General features: G+C 43.0%; 1 long non-coding RNA gene across 1 annotated transcript; it reads right to left on the bottom strand.

Moving 5' to 3' along the window:
* Nucleotides 1-583: 583 nt before the first annotated feature.
* LOC149976089 (uncharacterized) lies at nt 584-8,476 on the bottom strand. The gene is made up of 2 exons (XR_016488033.1): nt 7,922-8,476; nt 584-3,110 (listed from the first exon to the last, which is right to left on the bottom strand). It is a non-coding gene; the product is annotated as an uncharacterized LOC149976089 (long non-coding RNA).
* Between the last annotated feature and the right edge of the window lie 16,813 nt (nt 8,477-25,289).

Consider the following 25,289-nt stretch of genomic DNA (forward strand, 5'->3'; position numbering starts at 1 on the left):
TGTCTTGACCATCCATCTCCAGTGGAAGGCCAGCGTGTCATCAGGCCAGCGTGTCATCAGGCCAGCGTGTCATCAGGCCAGCGTGTCATCAGGCCAGCATGTCATCAGGCCAGCGTGTCATCAGACCAGCAGCATGGACTCAATTTCCACACAGTAAATTTACCCCACAGGTGCAGGAACATATCACCACGGTAGGTGGCTAGCTGTAGGGACAGATAGTTTGGGTTAGGGTGAGAAAGGCTTAACGTCACTGCCGGGAGGAGGTCTCATTTCTGAGGGATACCCTACATGCCTTACGTAAGGCCTGGAAAATAACACCATCTAAAGTGAGTAACCCTCAGGGTCAATGGCCTGTATAACATCACGATGAGGTGCTAGCCAGGGCAAATTTCAGTTGGATTAGAAACGGATTCAAAATGAATACACTCTTAGATCTAGCTTGTTTTTCAATTAGCCAAGAAAATTACACTTACAGTATAGGTTTAGATAAGAACAAATTAGGCTACTATTTGACAGGTTTGTCAGACATTAGCCTAGTGAGTGCTTCTATCTCCAGTACCAGTCAATAGTTTGGACACACCTACTCATTCAAGGTTTTATTTTATTTTAACTATTTTCTACATTGTAGAATAATAGTGAAGACAGCAAAACAATGAAATAACACATGGAATCATGTAGTAACCAAAAAAGTGTTTATATTTGAGATTCTTCAATGTAGCTACCCTTTGCCTTGACAACCGCTTTGCACACTCTTGGCATTCTCACAACCAGCTTCATGAAGTAGTCACCTGGAATGCATTTCAATTAACAGGTGTGCTCTGTTAAAAGTTCATTTGTGGAATTTCTTTCCTTCTTAATGCGTTTGAGCCAATCAGTTGTGTTGTGACAAAGTAGGGGTGGTATACAGAAGACAGCCCTATTTGGTAAAAGACAAAGTCCATATTATGGCAAGAACAGCTCAAATAAGCAAAGGGAAACAGTAAATCCTTACTTGAAGACATGAAGGTCAGTCAATGCAGAAAATGTCAAGACCTTTTAAAGTTTCTTCAAGTGCAGTCGCAAAAACCATCAAGCACTATGATGAAACTGGCTCTCATGAGGACCACCACAAGAAAGGATGACACAGAGTTACCTCTGCTGCAGAGGATAAGTTCATTTGATAGTTACCAGACTCAGATTGCAGCCCAAATAAATGCTTCACAGAGTTCAAGTAACAGACACATCTCAACAGCAACTGCTCAGAGAACACTGTGTGAATCAGGCCTTCATGGTTGAATTTCTGCAAAGAAATCACTACTAAAGGACACCAATAATAAAGAAGAGACTTGCTTGGGCCAAGAAAAACTTGAGTCCAAATTTGAGATCCTCGTTCCAACCAGTAGGTGAATGGATGGGGTGATCTCTGCAGCAAGTGTGGTTCAAGGCACACTTAACCAGCATGGCTAACACAGCATTCTGAAGTGATATCCCATCTGGGTTGAGCTTAATGGGACTATCATTTGTTTTTCAACAGGACACTGAACCAAAAAACACTTCCAAGCTCTGGAAGAGCTATTTGACCAAGGAGAGTGATGGAGTGCTGCATCAGATGACCTGGTCTCCACAATCACCTGACCTCAACCCAATTAAAATAAAATGTTATTGTTCACACACGTGATTAGCAGATGTTATTGCAGGTGTAGCGAATTGCTTGTGCATCTAGCTCCGACAGTGCAGTAATATCTAACAAGTAATATCAAACTAATTACACAACATATACCCAATACACACAAATCTAAGTAGGAATGAAGTAAGACTATATACATTGCTCAAAAAAATAAAGGGAACACTTAAACAACACAATGTAACTCCAAGTCAATCACACGTCTGTGAAATCAAAATGTCCACTTAGGAAGCAACACTGATTGACAATACATTTCACATGCTGTTGTGCAAATGGAATAGACAACAGGTGGAAATTATAGGCAATTAGCAAGACACCCCCAATAAAGGAGTGGTTCTGCAGGTGGTGACCACAGACCACTTCTCAGTTCCTATGCTTCCTGACTGATGTTTTGGTCACTTTTGAATGCTGGCGGTGCTTTCACTCTAGTGGTAGCATGAGACGGAGTCTACAACCCACACAAGTGGCTCAGGTAGTGCAGCTCATCCAGGATGGCACATCAATGCGAGCTGTGGCAAGAAGGTTTGCTGTGTCTGTCAGCGTAGTGTCCAGAGCATGGAGGCGCTACCAGGAGACAGGCCAGTGCATCAGGAGACGTGGAGGAGGCCGTAGGAGGGCAACAACCCAGAGGCAGGACCGCTACCTCCGCCTTTGTGCAAGGAGGAGCAGGAGGAGCACTGCCAGAGCCCTGCAAAATGACCTCCGGCAGGCCACAAATGTGCATGTGTCTACTCAAACGGTCAGAAACAGACTCCATGAGGGTGGTAATGAGGGCCCGACGTCCACAGGTGGGGGTTGTGCTTACAGCCCAACACCGTGCAGGACGTTTGGCATTTGCCAGAGAACACCAAGATTGGCAAATTCGCCACTGGCGCACTGTGCTCTTCACAGATGAAAGCAGGTTCACACTGAGCATGTGACAGACGTGACAGTCTGGAGACGCCGTGGAGAACGTTCTACTGCCTGCAACATCCTCCAGCATGACTGGTTTGGCTGTGGGTCAGTCATGGTGTGGGGTGGCATTTCTTTGGGAGGCTGCACAGTCCTCCATGTGCTCGCCAGAGGTAGCCTGACTGCCATTAGGTACCGAGATGAGATCCTCCTTGTGAGACCATATGCTGGTGCGGTTGGCCCTGGGTTCCTCCTAATGCAAGACAATGCTAGACCTCACGTGTCTGGAGTGTGTCAGCAGTTCCTGCAAGAGGAAGGCATTGATGCTATGGACCGCCCGTTCCACAGACCTGAATTCAATTGAGCACATCTGGGACATCATGTCTCGCTCCATCCACCAACGCCACGTTGCACCACAGACTGTCCAGGAGTTGGCGGATGCTTTAGTCCAGGTCTGGGAGATCCCTCAGGAGACCATCCACCACCTCATCAGGAGCATGCCCAGGCGTTGTAGGGAGGTCATACAGGCACGTGGAGGCCACACACACTACTGACCCTATGTAAAGAAAAAATGATTTAATAATAATATTTCATTCATTCAGATCTAGGATGTGTTATTTTAGTGTTCCCTTTATTTTTTTGAGCAGTGTACATATGGACAAGCGATATCAGATCGGAACAGACTAAGATACAGTAGAATAGTATAGAATACAGTATATGCATACGAGTAATGCAAGATATGTAAACATTAAGTGACTAAGATACCGTAGAATAGTATAGAATGGGGCCTCCCGGGTGGCGCAGTGGTTAAGGGCGCTGTACTGCAGCGCCAGCTGTGCCATCAGAGTCCTGGGTTCGCGCCCAGGCTCTGTCGTAACCGGCCGCGACCGGGAGGTCCGTGGGGCGACGCACAATTGGCCTAGCGTCGCCCGGGTTAGGGAGGGCTTGGTCGGTAGGGGTGTCCTTGTCTCATCGCGCACCAGCGACTCCTGTGGCGGGCTGGGCGCAGTGTACGCTAGCCAAGGTGCACGGTGTTTCCTCCGGCGCATTGGTGCGGCTTGGATGTGCGCGGGTTGGATGTGCGCTGTGTTAACCTTTCTGATCTCCCCATCCCGGATCCGGGTTCGTGAATACAGACTCAAGCTCATTACCATAACGCAACGTTAACTATTCATGAAAATCGCAAATGAAATGAAATAAATATGCTAGCTCTCAAGCTTAGCCTTTTGTTAACAACACTGTCATCTCAGATTTTCAAAATATGCTTCTCAACCATTGCAAAACAAGCATTTGTGTAACAGTATTGATGGCTAACGTAGCATTTAGCATTAACATTCAGCTGGCAACATTTACACAAAAAAACAGAAAAGCATTCAAAAAAATCATTTACCTTTGAAGAACTTCAGATGTTTTCAATGAGGAGACTCTCAGATAGCAAATGTTCAGTTTTTCCTGAAAGATTATTTGTTTAGGACAAATCGCTCCGTTTTCTGCGTCACGTTTAGCTATGAAAAAAACCCTGTATCCAGGATTGTGTAAATCTATCAGCAAGCTCATTAGCATAACACAACGTTAACTATTTATGAAAATCGCAAATGAAATGAAATAAATATGCCATCTCTCAAGCTTAGCCTTTTGTAAACAACACTGTCATCTCAGATTTTCAAAATATGCTTCTCAACCATAGGAAAACAATAATTTGTGTAAAAGTAGCTAGCTAGAGTTAGCATTTCGCGTTAGCATTTAGCGTTAGCATTAGCGTTAGCATCCAGCACGCAACATTAACAAAAACATAAAAGCCTTCAAATAAAATCATTTACCTTTGAAGAACTTCTGATGTTTTCAATGAGGATACTCTCAGTTAGATAGCAGATGCTCAGTTTTTCCAAAAAGATTCCTTGTGTATTAGAAATAGCTCCGTTTTATACATCACATTTGGCCACCAAAAAAAATCCATAAATTCAGTCCTCAAAACGCAAACTTTTTTCCAAATTAACTCCATAATATCGACTGAAAACATGGCAAACGTTGTTTAGAATCAATCATCAAGGTGTTTTTCACATATCTCTTCATTGATACATCGTTCTTGGACACATGCTTTCTCCCCTGAATCAAATGGTAAAGTGGAAGCAGCTGGCAATTGCGCACCGAATTCGACGCAGGACACCAGGCGGACACCTGGGAAATGTAGTCTCTTATGGTCAATCTTCCAATGATATGCCTACAAATACGTCACAATGCTGCTAAGACCTTGGGCGAACGACAGAAAGTGTAGGCTCATTCGTTGCGCAATCACAGCCATATAAGGAGAGAATGGAAAACAGAGCTTCAGAAATTCTGCTAATTCCTGGGTGATGCATCATCTTGGTTTCGCCTGTAGAATGAGTTCTGGGGCACTTACAGACAAAATCTTTGCAGATTCTGAAACTTCAGAGTGTTTTCTTTCCAAAACTGTCAAGAATATGCATAGTCGAGCATCTTTTCGTGACAAAATATCGCGCTTAAAACGGGAACGTTTTTTATCCAAAAATGAAATAGCGCCCCTAGAGCTCTAACAGGTTAAAGAAGCAGCGGCTTGGTTGGTTGTGTATCGGAGGACGCATGACTTTCAACCTTCGTCTCTCCCGAGCCCGTACGGGAGTTGTAGCGATGAGACAAGATAGTAGCTACTACACAATTGGATACTACGAAATTGGGGAGAAAAAGGGGTAAAATTCAAAAAAAGAATAGTATAGAAAACGTTATATGATGAGATGAGTAATGCCAGATATGTAAACATTATTAAAGTGACTAGTGTTCCATTCCTTAACTTCACAAGGGTAGGGCTATTTTCACTTCCGGATGAAAAGCGTGCCCAAAGTAAACTGCCTGCTACTCAGGCCCAGAAGCTAGGATATGCATATAATAGAAAACGCTCGAAAGTTTCCAAAACTGTTCAAATAATGCCTGATTTGGCAGGCGAAAACCTGAGAAAAATCCATTCAGGAAGTGGGATTCCATTACAGTATCCATTGACTTATGACTCAAATTGCACTTCCAATGGCTTCCACTAGAAATTTAGAAATTGTTTCAGGCTTGTATTCTGAAAAATGAGGGCGTAAGACCCAACAGTGTCCCAGAGCTTTTTCATACGTGCGACCGAGAGTGCGCATTTCTTGTTTACCTTTTATATTGACAACGTTATTGTCCGGTTGAAATATTGTTGATTATTTAGGCTAAAAACAACCTGAGGATTGATTATAAACATAGTTTGAAATGTTTCTACGAACTTTACGGATACTATTTGGATTTTTCATTTGCCTGTTGTGACTGCGTTTGAGCCTGTGGATTACTGAATAAAACGCGAGAACAAAACTGAGGTTTTTGGATATAAACAAGGACTTTATCAAACAAAACAAATACTTATTGAGTAAATGAAGTCTTGTGAGTGCAACCATATGAAGATCATCAAAGGTAAGTGATTAATTATCTCCATTTCTGACTTGTGTAACTCCTTTACTTGGCTGGTAACTGTTTGTCATAATTTGTCTGCTGGGCGCTGTTCTCAGATAATCGCATAGTATGCTTTCGCCGTAAAGCCTTTTTGAAATCTGACACCGTGGTTGGATTAACAAGAAGTTCATCTTTAAACCAATGTATAACACTTGTATGTTTTATGCATTTTTATAATGAGTATTTCTGTTTTTGAATTTGGCGCTCTGCAATTTCACTGGATGTTGGCCTGGTAGCGTCCCACGTACCGTAGTGAGGTTAAAGTGGCCAGTGATTTCTAGTCTATGCCTATAGGCAGCAGCCTCTAATGTGCTAGTGATGGTTTGGGAGGAGTTGGACCGCAGAGTGAAGGAAAAGCAGCCAACAAGTGCTCAGTATATGTGGGAACTCCTTCAAGACTGTTGGAAAAGCATTCCCCATGAAGCTGGTTGAGAGAATGCCAAGAGTGTGCAAAGCTGTCAAGGCAAAGGGTGGCTACTTTGAAAAATCTAAGATACAAAATATATTTTGATTTGTTTAACACTTTTTTTGTTACTACATGGTTCCATATGTGTTATTTCATAGTTTTGATGTCTTCACTATTATTCTACGATTTAGAAAATAGTAAAAATAAATTAAAACCCTTGACTGAGTAGATGTGTCCAAACTTTTAACTGGTACTGTATATCAAAGAGTGGGCACCTATGCAACCTGAGTCGGGTTCCAAATTATAGATGTTTGCTCTGGTGAGAGAAAATGTAATCCTTCGAAACCAAAGACCTGGCTCTGTGACTCTAAGCCTACACCACCACCAGAGACCTCTCTTATCTCACACACAGACACAGAGTTGACAGTGAAATGAAAAGTCACTGTTCCAAATCTACAGGCATAAAAATAAAGACTGGAGGAACACATTTGCACACAAGTTACACAAACTCTTTATGAGAGCGTTGAGAAATGCCAAACACACAGTGAGTCTAAGGTAAGTGAAACTTGGTCTCTGACATTGCCTTAGAACAGTGGTGCAAAGTACTTCAGTAAAAATACTTTAATGTACAGCATAAGTCATTTTGGGGATTTTCTGTACTTTACTATTTATAGTTTTGACAACTTTTACTTCACTACATTCCTAAAGAAAATAATGTAATTTTTACTTCCCTGACACCCAAAAGTACTCATTACATTTTGACCTCAAAATAGTCATGCACTTGACCCAGGATGTTCTCTTGATATCCCTACTGCCTCTGATCTGGTGGACTACCTACACACAACTGCTTCCTTTGGAAATTAATGTCTGAGTGTTGGGAATGTGCCCCTGGTTATCCATACATTTAAAAAAATATATATATAAAAAACTTGGGCTGACTGGTTTGCATAATGAGGAATTTGAAATTTGTAATACTCTTATATTTGATATGAAAGAATATTTCAGCAATTACATTTACTTTTGATACTGAAGTATATTTAAAATCAAATACTTTTAGACTTTTACTTATGTAGTATTTTACTGGGTGACTTTTACTTGAGTTATTTTCTATTAAGGTTATTTTCTATAAAAGGTTAAAAAAAAATTATCAAAAATCCTAACTTTTACTCAAGTATGACAATTGGGTACTTTTTCCACCACTGCCTTAGAAAAACAATGTTAGAAACCTCTCTATTTAATGCTCGAAAGTGTTAAGACTGATCCACAACGTTCATTTATGGTTACTGCTAGTGCTTCTAGCGAGGGTACCGTTGGCTTTAGTTTGGTAGTTAGCTAACGTTAGGTCGCCGTGCAAAATAGTCAGAAATTGTTCTGTACTCAAATAGGTAGAATTTACTTAATTTACCGCCAGGCAAAATGATAATCTTATAAAAGTTATAAACCGTTTTTACCGGTGAATACATATTTACCTTGGCTTTAGGGCGATCATCAACTCGCGATTCCCTATAAACACGTGGTATGAGCAAAAACTGTATTTGTGCTATGGGTTTCATGTATTTCCGCTATTCCCAGAGTCCTATTTTCATTGGTTTATAAGACCGTGGGAATTCATCTCTGATTGGTTGACGGGACGACCGCTCCCCGATGCCATAGCAACCAGTTGCTTTGATTAATGCGAAAACCTATGTCTAAGACAGTACAATATGAAGAAAGGCTAAAACTGCTTCTCCAATAGAAATCCCCGACCACACGTCATTGGGTCTAACGGTCGTCTCGCGCCAAACTGCGCATGTGCAAGCCGTCAAATCAAACGCACTCTATCGATATAAAGTTGTTTTTGAGAAAAATGAAAACGTATCCGTTTGTCCCTTTCACAAGGTTGGAATAAAAACATGTTCAACTAATTAACACATTGGATCGAATCTAGGTTATGTATTTAGATTTCGAGAAAATTAACACCTAAGGAATATTTTTTCACTTCTATCATTGACTTCTTAAACCACAAATCCCGGCTTGTTTGGTCTGTTTCGCAAGCGTTTCTGAAAGTCTCGCGATATTGCGCATCTGTGATACTGCGCAAAGAAACTCTGTGTCATAGGTATAACATGGAAAATTCAGTTTTGCAGAATTTACCTAGAGCCATGTCTTGAGATAAAAATAAGGCTCTACATTTACCCAAACACCTTTAGAGTGAAGAAAGGCATTCCAGGCTTGGCTGCTGCATGATAAATTAATGGATAAATTATGTTTTCTGTCACACCCTGATCAGTTTCACCTATCCTTGTTATTGTCTCCACCCCCTCCAGGTGTCGCTTGTTATCCCTGGTGTATATATCCCTGTGTTTCCTGTCTCTCTGTGCCAGTTTGTCTTGTATTTTCCAAGTCAACCAGTGTGGTTTCCCTGTGCTCCTGCCTTGTCTATTCTCTTTTATGAGTCCTCCCGGTTTTGACCCTTGGCTGTTTTCTGGACTCTGTACCTGCCTGCCTGCCTGACTGACCATTCTGCCTACCTGACCATTCTGCCTGCCGCCTGTACCTCCTGGTCTCTGAACTGGTTTGACCTTTTGCCTGTCCACGACCATTCTCTTGCCTACCCCTTTTGAATGTATTAAATATCAGACTCAAACCATCTGCCTCCTGTGTCTGCATCTGCGTTTTGCCTTATAGTTTTCTGAGAGTAGAATACAATATGCATGCATGCCGATTGTGTGGTTTTAGCTGGTTGAAGATGTGGCAAACCTGACCACCTCAGTGTCACCTGACAGATTAATTCAATAACTTTGAAGCATGTTAAAACGACCAGCTGATTCTAGCCGTCCCTTCTGGTTGGTTCTAGTCTGGCAGCATTGTCTCATTCAGAGGATCCACACGTTTGTTAGTGTCTTATTGGTCAAGGTGACGCCAAATACATATCACCATTTTGTTAAGCCAATCAGCAGACTTAATCCCCAGGACTTCATATTAATCTATGACCCCAGCACGATGTGTGGTCAGAAACATACTTTCTCCATCCGGATGAGCAGTTTCACAGTTAACCTCCTGCTAAAGTTTTCCTCCTGTATGCCTGATGTTTAATTGCACGTGCATCTAAACGTAAGTGCCTTGAGATAGGTGTCATATTATGTGGAGTTAAATTTTGTGGTCTATTTTGTATATTTACCATGTGTTGAGCTTATTAGCTAGCTCTCGCTCACCCTAGGGTTAGCATTACTGTTAGCATTTTGCATTGGAATGCATGAGCATGACTGTTAGTGATTAGCCTTTTATTAGCGTTACTCATTTATGGAGCTAGGCTATTTTCTATAATATATCATTCATACTCAGTGTATTAATATTATGTATACATTTCAACATTACTGTAATGTTTGAGCACATGTTTGACTAGGTATTAGGCCTGCTGTGGTGTATTATAGCCAATGCAATTATCTACAGTTGAAGTCAGAAGTTTACATACACCTGAGCCAAATACATTTAAAACTCAGTTTTTCACAATTCCTGACATTTAATCAAAGTTAAAAGTCCCTGTCTTAGGTCAGTTAGGATCACGACTTTATTTTAAGAATGTGAAATGTCAAAATAATAGTAGAGATTTATTTCAGCTTTTATTTCTTTCATCACATTCCCAGTGGGTCAGAAGTTTACATACACTCAATTAGTATTTGGTAGCATTGCCTTTAAATTGTTTAACTTGGGTCAAACATTTCAGGTAGCCTTCCACAAGCTTCCCACAATAAGTTGGGTGAATTTTGGCCCATTCCTCCTGACAGAGCTGGTGTAACTGAGTCAGGTTTGTAGGCCCCCTTGCTCGGACACGCTATTTCCGTTCTGCACACAAATTGTCTATAGGATTGAGGTCAGGGATTTGTGATGTCCACTCCAATACCTTGACTTTGTAGTCCTTATGCCATTTTGCAACAACTTTGGAAGTATGCTTGGGGTTATTGTCCATTTGGAAGACCCATTTGCGACCAAACTTCCTGACTGATGTCTTGATGTTTTTTTATTTCACCTTTATTTAACCATGTAGGCTAGTTGAGAACAAGTTCTCATTTACAACTGCAACCTGGCCAAGATAAAGCATAGCAGTGTGAACAGACAACAACACAGAGTTACACATGGAGTAAACAATAAACAAGTCAATAACACAGTAGAAAAAAAATAGTCTATATACATTGTGCGCAAAAGGCATGAGGAGGTAGGCAAATAATTACAATTCAGCAGATTAACACTCGAGTGATAAATGATCAGATGAACATGTGCAAGTAGAGATACTGGTGTGCAAAAGAGCAGAAAAGTAAATAAATAAAAACAGTATGCGAATGAGGTAGGTAAATTGGGTGGGCTATTTACCGATGGACTATGTACAGCTGCAGCGATCGGTTAGCTGCTCAGATAGCAGATGTTTAAAGTTGGTTTAGGGAAATAAAAGTCTCCAACTTCAGCAATTTTTGCAATTCGTTCCAGTTACAGGCAGCAAAGAATTGGAAGAAAAGGCGGCCAAAGGCGGCCAAATTAGGTGTTGGCTTTAGGGATGATCAGTGAGATACACCTGCTGGAGCGTGTGCTACGGGTGGGTGTTGCCATCGTGACCAGTGAACTGAGATAAGGCGGAGCTTTACCTAGCATGGACTTGTAGATGACCTGGAGCCAGTGGGTCTGGCGACGAATATGTAGCGAGGGCCAGCCGACTAGAGCATGCAGGTCGCAGTGGTGGGTGGTATAAGGTGCTTTAGTAACAAAACAGATGGCACTGTGATAAACTGCATCTAGTTTAGAGAGTAGAGTATTGAAAGCTATTTTGTAGATGACATCACCGAAGTCGAGGATCGGTAGGATAGTCAGTTTTACTAGGGTAAGTTTGGCGACGTGAGTGAAGGCTTTGTTGCGAAATAGAAAGCCAACTCTAGATTTGATTTTGGATTGGAGATGTTTGATATGAGTCTGGAAGGAGAGTTTACAGTCTAGCCAGACACCTAGGTACTTATAGATGTCCACATATTCTAGGTCGGAACCATCCAGGGTGGTGTTGTTAGTCGGGCGTGCGGGTGTAGGCAGCGAACGGTTGAAAAGCATGCATTTGGTTTTTACTAGCGTTTAAGAGCAGTTGGAGGCCACGGAAGGAGTGTTGTATGGCATTGAAGCTCGTTTGGAGGTTAGATAGCACAGTGTCCAAGGAAGGGCCAGAAGTATACCAAATGGTTTCGTCTGCGTAGATGTGGATCAGGGAATCGCCCACAGCAAGAGCAACATCATTGATATATACAGAGAAATGAGTCGGCCCGAGAATTGAACCCTGTGCTACCCCCATAGAGACTGCCAGAGGACCGGACAACATGCCCTCCGATTTGACACACTGAACTCTGTTTGCAAAGTAGTTGGTGAACCAGGCAAGGCAGTCATTAGAAAAATTGAGGCTACTGAGTCTGCCGATAAGAATATGGTGATTGACAGAGTCGAAAGCCTTGGCCAGGTCGATGAAGACCTCGTTTAGTACCTTGAGCGTGGCTGAGGTGCACCCGTGACCGGCTCGGAAACCGGATTGCACAGCAGAGAAGGTACGGTGGGATTCGAGATGGTCAGCGTTCTGTTTGTTGACTTGGCTTTCGAAGACCTTAGATAGGCAGGGCAGGATGGATATAGGTCTGTAACAGTTTGGGTCCAGGGTGTGACCCCTTTGAAGAGGGAGATGACCGCGGCAGCTTTCCAATCCTTGGGGATCTCAGACGAGACGAAAAAGAGGTTAAACAGGCCGGTAATAGGGGTTGCAACAATGGCGGCGGATAGTTTCAGAAATAGAGGGTCCAGGTTTGGCAGCTCTTTCAGAACATTTGCTATCTGGATTTGGGTAAAGGAGAAGCTGGGGAGGCTTGGGCGAGTAGCTGCGGGAGGGGGCGGAGCTGTTGGCCGAGGTTGGAGTAGCCAGGAGGAAGGCATGGCCAGCCGTTAAGAAATGCTTGTTGAAGTTTTCGATAATCATGGATTTATCGGTGGTGACCGTGTTACCTAGCCTCAGTGCAGAGGACAGCTGGGAGGAGGTGCTCTTGTTCTCTATGGACTTTACAGTGTCCCAGAACTTTTTGGAGTTAGAGCTACAGGATGCAAATTTCTGCTTGAAAAAGCTGGCCTTTACTGACTGCGTGTATTGGTTCCTGACTTCCCTGAACAGTTGCATATCGCGGGGACTATTAGATACTATTGCAGTCTGCCACAGGATGTTTTTGTGCTGGTCGAGGGCAGTCAGGTCTGGAGTGAACCAAGGGCTCTATCTGTTCTTAGTTCTGCATTATTTGAACGGAGCATGCTTATCTAAGATGGTGAGGAAGTTACTTTTAAAGAATGACCAGGCATCCTCAACTGACGGGATGAGGTCAATATCCTTCCAGGATACCCGGGCCAGGTTGATTAGAAAGGCCTGCTCGCAGAAGTGTTTTAGGGACCGTTTGACAGTGATGAGGGGTGGTCGTTTGACCGCGGACCCGTAGCGGATACAGACAATGAGGCAGTGATCACTGAGATCCTGATTGAAGACAGCGGAGGTGTATTTGGAGGGCCAGTTGGTCAGGATAATGTCTATGAGGGTGCCCATGTTTACTGATTTAGGGTTGTATCTGGTGGGTTCCTTGATGATTTGTGTGAGATTGAGGGCATCTAGTTTAGATTGTAGGACTGCCGAGGTGTTAAGCATATCCCAGTTTAGGTCACCTAACAGAACAAACTCTGAAGCTAGATGGGGGGCGATCAATTCACAAATGGTGTCCAGGGCACAGCTGGGAGCTGAGGGGGGTCAGTAGCAGGCGGCAACAGTGAGAGACTTATTTCTGGAGAGATTCATTTTTAAAATTAGAAGTTTGAACTGTTTGGGTATGGACCTGAAAAGTATGACTTTACTTTGCAGGCTCTCTCTGCAGTAGAATGCAACTCCTCCCCCTTTGGCCGTTCTATCTTGACGGAAAATGTTATAGTTGGGTATGGAAATCTCAGAATTTTTGGTGGCCTTCCTAAGCCAGGATTCAGACACGGCAAGGACATCAGGGTTGGCAGAGGAGGAGGCTTCTGATGTTGACATGCATGAAACCAAGTCTTTTTCAATCACAGAAGTCCACAAATGAGGGTGCCTGGGGACATGCAGGGCCTGGGTTTACCTCCACATCACCCGCGGAACAGAGGAGGAGTAGGATGAGGTTTGGGCTAAAGGTTATCAAAACTGGTCGCCTAGAGCGTTGGGGACAAAGAATAAAAGGAGCAGATTTCTGGGCGTGGTAGAATATATTCAGGGCATAATGTGCAGACGGGTATGGTGGGGAGCGGGAACAACGGAGGTAAGCCCAGACACTGGGTGATGATAAGAGAGGTTGTATCTCTGGACAAGCTGGTTGTAATGGGTGAGGTCACCGCATGTGTGGGAGGTGGAACAAAGGAGGTATCAGAGGTATGAAGAGTGGAACTAGGGGCTCCATTGTAAACTAAAACAATGATAACTAACCTGAACAACAGTATACAAGGCATATTGACATTTGCGAGAGACATACAGCGAGGCATAAAGTAAATTGCAGGTGTTGATTGGGAGAGCTAGCTAAAACAACAGCTAACACAACAACAGCAGGTAAAATGGCGATGACTAGGCAGAGAGGGTTGGATTAACTACACACAGAGCCTGAGTTCGCGGCTGGGGCCGACAGATAAAAAGAGACAGACAGGAGAGACAGTCCGATACTGGTAAACTGGCGAGTATTATCCAGGCTAAAAAACAGGGCTGGTATCTGTGCAGAAGGTCAACGCCGCTAGCAGTGGCTAACAATGACTAAATAGCTTGTAGCTAATTAGTTGGTTAGCTTCTGGTGGTTCTTGAATGTGTTCTAAAATTAAAAATAATAGCGATTCCGTATCACATTGGGTGAGGCAGGTTACCGGAAGTTATAATTTAATTAAAAATCGAAAAGAGATTCAAAATAAAATGTAAATATATACAAAAAATACAAAAAATACAAAGGTATACGAGAGGACGAACAAAAACACGTCTTCACTGCTACGCCATCTTGGATCAACGACCATGTTACTTCCATATAATTTTCCTACCTCATGATGCCATCTATTTTGTGAAGTGCACCAGTCCCTCCTGCAGCAAAGCACCCCAACAACATGATGCTGCCACCCCTGTGCTTCACGGTTGGGATGGTGTTCTTCGGCCTGCAAGACTCCCCCTTTATCTTCCAAACATAACAATGTCATTATGGCCAAACAGTTATATTTTTGTTTCATCATACCAGAGGACATTTCTCCAAAAAGTATGATCTTTGTCCCCATGTGCAGTTGCAAACCGTAATCTGGCTTGGTTATGGTGGTTTTGAGCAGTGGCTTCTTCCTTGCTGAGTGGCCTTTCAGGTTATGTCGATATAGGACTCGTTTTACTGTGGATGTAGATACTTCTCTACCTGTTTCCTCCAGCATCTTCACAAGGTCCTTTGCTGTTGTTCTGGGATTGATTTGCACTTTTCGCACCAATGTGCGTTCATCTCTAGGAGACAGAACGCATCTCCTTCCTGAGCGGTATGACGGCTGCGGGGTCCCATTGTGTTTATACTTGCGTACTATTGTTTGTACAGATGAACGAGGTACCTTCAGGCATTTGGAAATTGCTCCCAAGGATGAACCAGACTTGTGGAGGTCTACCTTTTTTTTCTGAGGTCTTGGCTGATTTATTTTGATTTTCCCATGATGTCAAGCAAAGAGGCACTGAGTTTGAAGGTAAACCTTGAAATACATCCACAGGTACACCTCCAATTGACTCAAATGATGTCAATTAGCCTATCAGAAGCTTCTAAAGCCATGACATCCTTTTCTGGAATTTTCCAAGCTGTTTGAAGGCACAGTCAACTTAGTGTGTGTAAACTTCTGATACAGTGAATTATAAGTGAAATAATCTGTCTGTAAACAATTGTTGGAAAAATTACTTGTGTCATAAACAAAGTAGATGTCCTAACCAACTTGCCAAAACTATAGTTTGTTATCAAGAAATTTGTAGTGGTTGAAAATTTAGTTTTAATGACTCCAACCTAAATGTATGTAAACTTCCGACTTCAACTGTATTTACCTGTGTTATACAAGCCATGTCGCTCATAAATAGCAGTGCTGTAGCCTAAGTTCTCTTTCTCCTATTTCCTTTCAGAACCATAGTTAATGTCAGTTCTCACTGGACATGATTCTCAGTTATCTGAACCATGAGTTCAGTAAACTCACAGTCCTAGTAGATTTTATGGGAAGCCAGTTTTATGAGTGTATATGGACACAGTTTAGGAGCCTAATGACAAACACACACAGATTGAGTGAACCCAATCATTTCAAGTGATTAGACAGGTGGGACTCTAAATTAGTCTCCCACCCCTACACTTATGCCAGCATGTCTCTTTACAAGGAAGGCTCTTGTCTGATATGGTTTTGTTGTCGGGTGTGTGTGTGAATGTGGACTTCTTCTTCCATTAAACTCGCCTTAACCTGGACATCCGCCTCATCCTTGTTTTGACAGGACGTTCTGTAGTGGTTGCTACCAGCCTTAAGCTAGCACCTAAGATTTCTTATTACATTCATCGTCCTTTGATTATCTACACCCTACCTCTATTTTTCACACTGTGTTGTAAATAAAATAATGTAGGGGGGATATAAGGAGAAAAACATCCCATTTGGCTGCAGCTGCTGCTTTAAAACAGGTGGTAGGAGGAGGGGAGTATTTGTATTATGGATCCCCATTAGCAACTCTTCCTGGGGTCCGGCAAAATTAAGGCAGTTATACAATTTTACATAGCAGGGGCATGCTCTGAAGCATGTCCATGTATGTGCATGGATGGAGAGGGAGAGAAGGGCCAGCAGGAGTGCGCCAGAACAGATGTTGTCAATTCAGAAACGAGGCTACAGAAGCCAAGGAACGGAGGGAGACAGATGGTTTTTATCTGACCAGACTCCAAGGTAATTTTTCATGCCTGTAGCTCAAATATTTACAGAAACTACCAAAATATTTTACTTTAAAGAAGATTAGACACATTACAGCAGAGAAACATACTGTATATATGAAGAGTTTGAGGTGAAACATCAAGACATGAATATTTGGAAATGCCTATCAAGGACATGTGTTTTGAATGTACACAGTGCAGGGTCTAACTAGAGTAGGCCTACAGAGAGAGTGTTATATAAATATTCATACACATAGCTCATATAAACAAAGACATTCCGTAGTAAGAACACATACACCCAGCCATAAGACTGACCCCCTCTTCCTTATATAAACACACATCTCATCTCCCTCTAACTGGCCTGTCCCAAGAGCAAAGAACTTTTGCTGTGCACCAATGGGGCCCGCTCTGGCTAGAGCAAGGCCCGCCTCCAACCCTCCGACCAGTCAAGAAGACCGAAACGACAAGACTCCACCTACTTTATTCTATGTATAAAAATGTATGTAACCATTGTATAGGCCTCTTTTTCACCTGGCTCCTTGCCGAGTTATGTGAACTAGGTCCGTGCACGTAAAACTGCGGGACAAGATATCTCTGACTCATTAAAACTGTATTTTGTTACAACTGAAATCCACTCTGTCCAGCGTCCGTGATTTGGTCTCAACTCTCCAGTATTTGAACACTAACAAAATTGGTAGCAGAGGATGGTTGTTCTTGAATTCGATCTATTATAAGTTAGTGTGAGAGGACGAGACTGATCACGGCTAAAAAATCAGACGGAAGAGTGACTTCCCCAGCCATTCATCTTGCCTCAGGAAATCTGATCGGAGCGCTCTATATAAAGGTGAGCAGAGCCCGTTATATCGAAATCTGCATATTGTATTATAGCCTAAACCAAATTTTGATCAGAAAGTACTGGGCGTGAGTATGAATCGGTGCCCAAATTTTTACATAAGAACCTAAGACATTGATCGGGGAGATCTTGTTTTGCTCGTTTTTATTTTTTATTTGTATTTTTATTTTTTATCAATTGGCCTATTATTAGAAGTGTAGTATGCATGTAAAAGTTCCTATTAAATAAGTGCTTACTGTTTAATTGGTTGTGTTTAGAAGTGTAGTATGCACGTAAAAGTTCCTATTGAATAAGTTCTAAACTGTTTAATTGGTTGTGTTTAGAGATTTAGTTAATTAATAGATCGACTGAATCTGCATGTAAAAGATCCTATTGAATGAGTTGTAAACTGTTTAATTGGTTATGTTAGAGGTGTAGTCGAATAGATATAGGATATGTAAGTTTGGCCTTCCACAAGACAGAGATCGGGAATGATGTGGCTATTGCACATCAAACAATAAACATAATATGAACCAGAGTTGACATTCCATGATTTGGAGATGGGGGAAATTAAATTGACAGAAACGTTTGTCGCGGAGTAGGTTGGGATACGTAACTGGGCTATTAGGCACACAAAGCCACCTTAGTATCGAATGGCCGTGCAATTTTGATTGACATCAGCCGGGCTGGAATACTGATTTTCGTTTTTTTCATTCCTGTTGATATTGCCTAAAGTTTAAAATTATTCTGACAATTGCTATAGAATCGCTCGAATTTACTGATATAAGTTCATAAAGGAATTTACTGAATTGTTTACAGAAAGTATTTAAATAATTCACTGAACAACTCTTAGTTGTCTAGAAATTCTATCTATATTTCCTAAAGAGCTAGAATTACTCTGAAAATTGTTATAGAACCGCATATATTCACTGATATATTGTTCCAAAAGGAAATCGCAGAATCATTTATAGAAAATACCTAAACGAATCGCTGAACAAATTCAAATAAAATACGGGAGAAACAGACACGTGGCGGGCGTCACATACTGATAACCCCCTTTGTCTCGACCAGGGACAGGCTAAGCATACAACGATAGAAATAAACACCACATAGTAAGGATTGAATATACCTAAATAACGCATTATACACATTATCAGACGAACTAGATAAAATGTCTGCAGCTACCACGCCCAAACTAAAATTCAATGATTATTTAGATCAGAGTATGATTGATAGAGCGGGAGGTAAAAAACAGTATGGGAAAGTGGAGAAAGTGTGGAAAGGATTACGGATAAGATGGACACAAGCAGGTTATTTTAGCGGAGGACCACCTACAGGGGGGAAACTCCAAGATATGCAGACAGAATTAGAGGACGCAGTAGAGCATGCAAAAGCGAGTGAGGCGGAGAGAAACAACATACACAGGTTCAAAAAAGTAGGTACAAGAGAGAGAGAGAGAGCAGAGGGGGAGCTCAAGATAGGTACATGGGCCATACAGGAGAGTAGGAGGGTGCTGCCCAAAAACACACCAGACATGATGGGCGTGGCTATTGTGGCGTCGGGGGATGTTAAAGCTCCGCCTGAGAACTTGCCCACGGCTCCCCCTGTGGCCGTTTCTCCCTCACTATATCCACAATTGACAATGGAGGCAGTTCAGCCCCAGCCATACTCAAAGGGACAAAATCACCGGAGCCCGTCACACAACCCATTCCTGCCCAGGGCACCTCCCACAATACAGGCTCCAGTTCTGAGAATAGACCAAGGGGAGTTAAAAGGAGAAATTACCCTGGGGATAACGGCTGGCCATATGGTATGTGAACAGTTCGAAACTGGGATTCCAGGAGCAGGAGACCTCCCCCAGGAACGGAGGCCGCAATGCTCCTCTGTGAACTCTCTCACCTCTGAAACCAGAGGACACTTACAAACAAGATTAGATTCAAACCACTTCTATCAGACGGATAGGGAGGACTGTCATCAGAACATGGATATCGAAAACGAAGAAGAAATTGACATGGTGCTCACCCCAGCTCCGATGGGAGCTCCAAACGTGACTAAGATGCAGGAGCTGCTGAAATCATCAATAGCTCGAGCTAAGGAACTCAGGGAGCTAATAGCTAACCAAGATAACAACAGAGAGGGATCCTACCGTGTGGAAGGCATAATGAGAGGAACAGTAACCAAAGTTACCGAATCAATGGGGTCCGAAACACTCCGTCGGTCCTCCAGAATTGCTGATAGAAGAGAGCGAGAGCAGGAGATGGCAGGACAGTACCCCCTGCGACCGACACCAGGTGATGCACACACTGTGGAGTACCAGCCCTGGAAAATGACTGATTTAACAACACTGATGGGACAGATGCCTAGCCTACATGGAGGAGCTTCAGCGTGGCTACTTCAACTGCAGACACTTACGTCAGGCCTGCAACTCTGCCTAGGAGACATGAAAGCACTTCTAGCAAGAGCCACCGACCACGGAACCATGGAGGCCCTCATGACAGCAGCTGACCTTGGATGGCGGGCCCCAACACTGCCCATAGACCACTTCCGTACCAGATTATGGGAAGTTCTACGGAGAGCATACCCTACAGAAAGAAACCATGCCACCTTATCCTCCTTTACAATCAACCCAGGTGAGCAACCTGCAGCATACCTGGACAGGGCTAAGACCACATGGAGATCGGTCCACGAAGAACCATTCGATCACACTGATACCACACTCAGCATGTGGAAGGAAATGGTGGTCAACGGGTGTCCCGGAGATGTTAAAACCAAACTCAGAGGAACGGTAGGGTTGTTTGCACTTCCTCTGACCCAATTCAACACTCATGTGCACCACCATGTGACCCAGCACAACAAGGAAAGAGGGGGTGCTGAGAGCCAGGTGCAGTCCCTCCAGGTACAACTCCTGAAACTCCAATTGAAGGAAGCACAACAAGGAGAAAAACCTAAGAAACAGATGGTGGCGGAAGAAACGAAGGAGACGGGCACCAAAACAGACATCTCTCAAATAGTGGCCCAGACTATCTCCCAGATGATTCAACAGCAGGCCGGTCCTCAACCAGCCAACCCGGGGCCTTGGTATCCCCCGCAACCACAATTTGCATACCAGCCGCAATGGATACCAGGCCATCCAAAAAGAGGGGTTTGTTTCAACTGTAGAACTCCAGGGCACTACTCACGAGAGTGTCCATACCCACTCACACCACAACAACGCCAGTGGAACTCTACGAGAGGTCCATATGGGAAGGAAAGGGGTGGAAATAGACCTCAACAGTACGAACATCAGCAACCAGGACCCACACCCATGCATCAGCAACCCGCATACAACCAACCGCAGTTCCAGGGAATGACTGGGAGCACCATCCCCTGGTCATAAAAATGCCCACCACCCACGGCAGAAGAAGGAAACAGCAACTCCCAGACGGTTCACATGTCACCCTTCAATCAGCCATCAACCCTCAACCAGCATCGGCCAAATTAGCTGAAATCATCGGATTGACGCAGGTCCTCATCAGAGGAAAAGGAAAGACTGAATATCTATACAGACTCAGCCCATGCCCATGAAGCAGGCCACACTGATGGACCCAGAACTTTTATGAGAAACACATGGCCCCACACACGAAGGCAAACTAAAGACCCTCCAAAAAGGCCTCGCACATCTGGTGGCACCCTCACATAAAAATATGACTGACTTATTTTATGACGATGATTTATTTTGTGACGAATGCAATGGTTGTGACAGACACAACCCAAAGAAACCATATCAAACACCAATGGGCTCATACGTAATACCTAATGCATGTTTTCAGGATATTAGTATAGACTACACCGACATGGGCCCCGAAGATGTATCTAAAGGCAAACTCTATCTCCTAGTCATAGTAGATAGGTTCTCCAAATGGGTAGAGGCAATACTAACAAAAGGGGAGGATGCTAGGTCAGTCTTTGAGTGGCTACAAACCAAACCAAACTAATACCCAGGTATGGCATCCCAAGACAAATCAAATTTGACAAATGGCTTACATTTAACAAACACCTGAGACAGGTGGAAGAAAGATTTGGCATAACCCACAGTTTTGGATCTGTGTACAGGCCCCAATCCCAAAATCTGGTGGAACGTCAAACCAAAAGCAAAAGCTAAGATAGCTAAAGTATGTGCCTCATGGGATAATGACTGGTAGAGTCATGCATGGTCCACCAAGGGAGGGAGGTCATATGCCCGCCCTTGATGTACAACAAATTGTAATGTCTAATTATGTGAAAAAACTGACGGTTCTCTCTGCAGCACTCTCTACCCAGGTTCACAAGGTCCAGGAGGGGGAGCTGCCGGGGGACACGCCACTACTGAAGGTAAAGGTTGGTGACGGGGTGAGGGTTACAGTCCACAAGAGAAAGTGGCTGGAACCCAGGTGGACTGGACCGTACGAAGTGAAGGAGGTTACTTCACACTCAGTCCAGGTCAAAGGTAAATCAGGCACACCTTGGCACCGCCTTACACATTGCACCCCAGCCCCAATTCCTTCTAGAACACTGACTGAAGTCAGAGCTGATTTGAGCGGCCTAAATTCGATTCCAAATGTAGACACTCCTTCCTCAGGTGATGCGGCATCAAACTCCGCCTCCCCTGAGAAGGGAACCTCGCCCAGTTAGAGGGAAATTTCTCCCTCTCTGGGTGAGGCTGGGGATATCTGGTCCCTTATTTGTGATATTCATACTGATATTTGGAGTAACCCTAGGACTTTCACATGGTTAATTGAACAACTACTTCACCCTGCCACATCACATACACCAACCCCTACACATGTCCCTAACTCCTTTCCTGATATCACTCCCTCCAATCACTCCCGTCCCAAACGTAGCACTACACCTACAGACCCACCATGCAAACCAGACAAGGTTAGGAGCACCACCTTATGTATACCCACGATTGCAACCGCCACCTTTCTGCTATAGTTTTCACGTCTAATAGATGTGAAGAGGGGGATTTGTTATATAAATATTCATACACATAGCTCATATAAACAAAGACATTCCGTAGTAAGAACACATACACCCAGCCATAAGACTGACCCCCTCTTCCTTATATAAACACACATCTCATCTCCCTCTAACTGGCCTGTCCCAAGAGCAAAGAACTTTTGCTGTGCACCAATGGGGCCCGCTCTGGCTAGAGCAAGGCCCGCCTCCAACCCTCCGACCAGTCAAGAAGACCGAAACGACAAGACTCCACCTACTTTATTCTATGTATAAAAATGTATGTAACCATTGTATAGGCCTCTTTTTCACCTGGCTCCTTGCCGAGTTATGTGAACTAGGTCCGTGCACGTAAAACTGCGGGACAAGATATCTCTGACTCATTAAAACTGTCTTTTGTTACAACTGAAATCCACTCTGTCCAGCGTCCGTGATTTGGTCTCAACTCTCCAGTATTTGAACACTAACAAGAGTAAATGCAACATAATTCTTATACACATGTTGACATGTTGCATAACCACCATACTAGGGATTTACACTGGTAACTGGGGTCCCGGGACTGTCCCGGGACCATGCTTCACAATTCCCCCCAAAGAGGAAGTGACAAGACCTTAGGAAATTACAAAATTTTCCCCCAATGTCGGCACTAATGCAATTCCACGAAATACACAACATGCGCAGCAGCAGATTAAAAATGAAATAGCACATTATATTAACAGGTTGTCTCATGGAAGCCTTAGCGTATTTGCTTAACACAAAGTCACCATAAATTCGAAGCACATGCATAATTGACACTGTTGGACTGCACATGACCCGAGTTGCAGTTTAGAGTTCTCATCAGAACTGAAAATTCGATCCCTTTCAGACCAAAGCCTGGTGAAATGAAGCCCGAGCCCAGGCCTGATCTGACATCACAGAAAATAAATGAGCCCCAACCCGATTTCTAGAAAACAGCAGCCTATACTGATAAGCCGCTAAGCAGACATATGCAATTGTTTTAAGATGGTCATTATATTGATCATTTAGCTATTTGATTTAGAATTTTAGGACCCGTTTAGGTATGAAAAAAATACAAGTGGATTTTGCTATGCACTTGCGTAGTAGCCTGGCCTACTCCTGACCAAAAGCTTGTGAATTGTCTAATAAGTCAATGTGATTTTATTTCACTGAATCTCTGTCTGTATATTTGGTCAATTGATCTCTGGCTGGACAAGTGGAAGTGCTAGCTCATTTATTCGTTCACTGATCAGAAACATTTAGCATGCAATTATGTACCCTAAATCAAGTGTAGTCATCATTTATCTAGTATGCTAACCTTCTGTAGCCTTATATAGAGCCTGAGCTATTCCTATCTTCCCAATCCTGACTCCTGTCTCGAATGAAAATTCCTAACTTTATTCTATAATCCATAGGTTGCATTATCAAAGTACATCTCGCCTATGCATGTCAAAATACTGCTGTAACATTTCCCCGTTTCTCTGCGCTGTCTCGTGTTGCTGCCCATATGAGAGCTTCGGTAGAAAATGTGTGATAAACAAATGGCATGAGAGTAGATATGTATATATCTTTTAAACAGAGTTGGTCCCCGTTAAGATACTGTACCTTGATATTTAAACAAAATCCTCTCTTCAACTCTCCGTTATTCATGAGCAGATCTGCTATCTGTTTGGAAACAGTTTTTGCTCTCCTGTGTCTGACTTCTGTCGCCAGTACGCACCCCTTACAATTCCCATATTTTCCCGTTCATTCCCACGGAAAGTTTCCCCCTCTGAATATTCCCCAAAATGTGCAACCCTAGCCTCCTGTATCCTTGATTGCATAACACATTAAATGTATGACTCAGCTTACATTTTCTCCAATAAGTACAATAGAGCAAGCAGTTTGCCAATATCTGAGGGACAGGGACATAACACTTTGGTACATTTGGAAACTACTCTCACAGTAATCATATACTTTGCAAACGAACATGAATAAGAAATCACATGTATTTATGTGAAATATCTTGGTTCTTTGTGTATTTTGTCAGAACCAGGCCTTCTTGGAAAGGGTTTTGGGCCTTTTTGCGGCACGCTTGTGAGGCTCTGATTGTCCAAAAGGGGTCCCCACCCGTCTTCTACTGTTGTTCTTCTCTGCTGTCGTCCGTTATCCGGTGACTTGTCGTGTAGTCCTGAACAGAACTACAGAGTTTATTCTACTTCCATTCACTCTGGAAGATGCTCCTTTGAAGATAGGCTAGCCAGCTGTGTTGATGGTTCCCAATGGGTTGATGAGAGTAGTAGAATACGATGGTTTGAAGAGAGTAGTAGAATGATCACACTTAAATTCGCTTTTCTAGATACTTAGGACAGCTAATCAGCAATACCAGTGATTGTCCAGGTGGTGACTTTATATCTCTATCTAGTGTTGAGATTCAAAGTTCCAACCACCTTTAAATGTGAGCTGCAGCTTGATGTTTTTCTGGTGTGACATGTTAATTGTTAACCCATCATTTTATACTGTTCGTTCAAAAAAAAGGGGGGGGGGGGTTCCTTCAGGCTGACAAGCTATGTGACCTCACTCAAGGGGGCTGTGACTACTTACTTGTATAAAGTTATAGAAACGTTTATCTCTTAGGGCTCCTAAAATCATATCCCTCTCTCGACAAAAACACTTTCATAATTTTTCATATTTCATGCACAGCGCATCGGACGGACACTTCACACAAATAGTGTGTATACTTTTCAAGTTACAGTATTTCCTTTATAACATTTTTAATGACATCACAAAACAACACCTGAAACATCACCAGTGTTCTCCATATTGCCTCTGACTATTCCTCATGTTCTTTGTTAGATATGTTGTTCCACTATTCGCTTCAGAACATGTTAGAGTTTTGGTGGAAAAAGGTCTGTGTAGACAAAGTCACATTCCTTGGGTGAATTTGGAAAGGGAGATAGCTGAATGTTCTGAAATTCTCCCCCCTCTGCAGGGATCTGGTTGAAGTTATTTATTGCAAAGCTAATCTGACCCATTTGGATCCTTACAGGACAGTTATGACAGTAGGTCACTTTCCAAATGTAATTCATTACAGTTAGTAGTTACCTGTCC

This window comes from Oncorhynchus mykiss, chromosome 17, assembly GCF_057628025.1.
Source record: "Oncorhynchus mykiss isolate SJ-2025 chromosome 17, ASM5762802v1, whole genome shotgun sequence".
In the NCBI taxonomy this organism is placed as follows: Eukaryota; Metazoa; Chordata; class Actinopteri; order Salmoniformes; family Salmonidae; genus Oncorhynchus; species Oncorhynchus mykiss.